The sequence below is a fragment of the Pteropus medius genome, unplaced genomic scaffold (genome assembly GCF_902729225.1).
Source record: "Pteropus medius unplaced genomic scaffold, Ma_sr-lr_union100, whole genome shotgun sequence".
Lineage (NCBI taxonomy): Eukaryota > Metazoa > Chordata > Mammalia > Chiroptera > Pteropodidae > Pteropus > Pteropus medius.
In genome coordinates, this window is record NW_024342473.1 from 18,281,693 (window position 1) to 18,284,855 (window position 3,163).

The following is a 3,163-nucleotide window of genomic DNA, read 5'->3' on the forward strand; positions in this document are numbered from 1 at the left end:
TGGCTGCACTGTGGAGTTTCACAGCTTGACTTAAATTCAGCCATGTCAGGAATCACTGTCTTGCTTTCCATTTTATTAATTAAGTGTTGAGGTTGTACAAATAAGTTGTTTGCTCTCATGACGGGTATTGAAGCTGCAGGCTAGTAGGCCTCGGCTTTTCTCAGCAGGCGTGTAAAGACTGAAACTAAGAAAAACAAACCAAGCAATGATGGATTTTCTACTTCCTGGTCGTGTAACTTGCTCATCTAATGAAAGCCATCTGGTGGGCAGCCAGACATGAGGACTGATTTTCAGCCTGTGGGTCTCCCTCCAGCAGTTCTCCAGCCCTTGCACACCTGGAACCTCTGCTCAATTAAAGCTGCTAGGAATTGAAAAGGAATTCTTAATCACTTCTGCTCCAGAGGACCAAAGAGAGACAGAGAGGAAAGCTAAAAAGTCTGAGATTTGCACTAGAGCCCATATTTAACTTTCCAAAATGGTCTTTGTATTTAGGATCCAGAGAATACTATATTACTGATCTGAAGAATAAATATTTGGTAATATTATAATCTGACAAATTCTATAATGACATGATTTATTTTTAGTTGACAGCTTCAAATTTCTGATGGCTTCTGTATGATCACTCAGAGGGAGATATGAGTCCTTCTCCCACCTAATGCAATAAAACAGATTTCTTAAACTTCTCTAATAATAATCATCATTTTGTCTCTTGTTAAACATATGCTTCTAAGTTCCTCCGTTGGAGACGCAGATACAGTGGTTCTGGGATGGGACTTCAGATTTGAGTTTTTAACATTAGAAAAGCTGGAGAAATATTGGAGGAGAATAAGGAAATAGTCTGTTTTAGAATCAGACAGCTCCGGGCTTAAATCCTGGGCCTTTCACTGTCTACTTATGTAGTCTCGCACCAATTCCTTAACCTTTCTTAAAGTCATCTGAAAAAAAGGTAGATAAAAACATTTACTCTGTAGCACTGTCAAAAGGATGAAAAGGAGTAAAGCCTTTTATGGCATCCACTTTTCTGGGTGCTGTTAAATCATTTCTACCTGGATTAATTTGAAGATTATCTGTGAACTTATCCTTTCTATTTTTTAAAACTTATCCTTTCTATTTATTCGGCATGTATCTGTAGAACTTTTACTGTGTGCAAGAAACTGGAATTCCAAGTACCGCCCTGATGGTATGGCATGTCCATATCACTCGCCCCAGGCTTCTGAAGGAACTGCCCAGATGTCCTGTGTGAGTGACTTCATGTAGCAGGCCCCTGAGTTTAGGAGTGCCATGTTCTTATTCCTCTCTTGTGCCATAAATTAAGTTTTCTTGAATCCAATCATGTGTACATATCTTTCTCTGTAGTTGAGGCAATTTCCTTCCAGCGTTATTGAGATATTATTTACATATAACGTATGTAAGTTTAAGGTGTACAATGTGATGATTTAGATATATGTATCTATTACAAAATGATTATTGCAATAAGATTAGTTAACATCTTCATCCCTTCACATAAACATTTGTGTGTGTGTATGTATGGTGATAACATTTAAGATCTACTCTCTTAAAACTTTCACATACATCATATGGTATTGCTAATTATGGTTACTGTGCCGTACGTTAGATCCCCAAATCCTATTTATCTTATAGCTGGGAATCTGTACCCTTTGACCAAGATCTAAAAATATGGAATGCTCTATAAATGTGTGTCATCTTTTAACAGGGACCATGCTAATCTCTGTCTGGCTCCAGTTTTAATATATGTGCTGCTGAAGTGAGCACCATTTATATATTTTTTTTCAACAGCAAATATACATTTACATTTTTCCATTTGATTTTTACACAGAGTGTGTTCTAGGTGTTTTGCATTATGTAGTTTTTCCTTCCTGGACTGAAAGGCCTTTGTGCTTTTTTTCTTCCATCTTAATAATACAAATGCAATGGATTTCTAAGGAACATACTTCTACTTTCTATTTATCCTTGCTTCAAAAATATTTAAAGCACTTTTTAAAGATACAAACATATGCAAAGACATATTAAAATATGCAAGCCATGTTAAAGAGAAATGTAGGTAGGGAAGATAGGGTGGAAAAAAGATGAATTTATGAATGAGGTGACACATCAACTACATATTGTACTTTCCTTTTCACTCCCCAGTCGTGGGCCAGACATTTAGCTCTGAACTCTCAAGCCATCATTGCAAACCCTCTGCAGACAAAAGGTGAAGATAATGATCCTCAAGCCAATTACTAGGCTGAGCATCTCTATGAGTCCTGAACATTGTTTTAATTTTTCCGCTAGTCCAAGACTTTAGGCCCTAATCAACAGTAGGGTGGGTCATTAAGAATTTGCGGAAGGCACGTGAAGTACCATGGAAAACAATATGCTCTCCAACATTTTAGCCAAACACAAGATGGATCAAGGAGTAAGGAGGCCTCTTGCTACAGAGGAGATGGTAGCTGGGTGGAAGAGCTGGGCCAAGGTTCAGCCAGTCTCCTGGTCCAGAAGCCATAACCATGGCAACAGTAGTGATGGCAGCTCTACTCCTACCAGCAATAACATTCTTAAGAGGAAACAGCATACTTCTGGCCTGGGCTCTTGGAGATGGAAGTTTATGTACTTTTATGCCAGGTGAAAATAAACAGCCTCTTTCACGTTAACCTTGCAAACCCAAATCTACAAAGTAAAGGCAAGTGTCCAGTGTCCAGGTGTGAGTCTCTTGTATAGAAAACCTGCAGTCTGTTTCAGCTTTGCCTTTTTCTTCTCTTTACTTTCTAGTAATAGTGCTGCACAGAACTTCCAACAAGAAAAGCCCAAAGGATAGTTGCTTTTGAAGCCACCACTCTTGTCTGCCTCATTCATTTCAAAGAGAAGAACTTCTCAAAGAGATGAAGGCCTGTGTACAAACAACAATGCCCACTGCATTCTTTTGCCATTGCTGTGATGTGGTGGTTTTGATTCTGCACAGAAGCTGCCTTGTTTCAGAAACTGATTGATGGTTCTTCTGAATGAAGGAGGCAAGAAGAACAAACGGGCAGGGCTCCTGGTAAGGCAAAGTACTTCAAGAGAATGGGCTTGAAAGCACTTAAAATAAAAGGTAAACAAACACAAGCCTCAATAAAAGTAAAGAATTCTGAAAGGCATTGAACTGTTCTTGGTTGATAATTTGTAG

At 38.6% G+C, this 3,163-nt stretch overlaps 1 non-coding gene across 1 annotated transcript; it reads right to left on the reverse strand.

The window, feature by feature from the left end:
* Nucleotides 1-1,671: 1,671 nt before the first annotated feature.
* On the reverse strand, nucleotides 1,672-1,773 carry LOC120604759 (U6 spliceosomal RNA). The gene has a single exon (XR_005653410.1). It is a non-coding gene; the product is annotated as a U6 spliceosomal RNA (small nuclear RNA).
* Nucleotides 1,774-3,163: the final 1,390 nt, after the last annotated feature.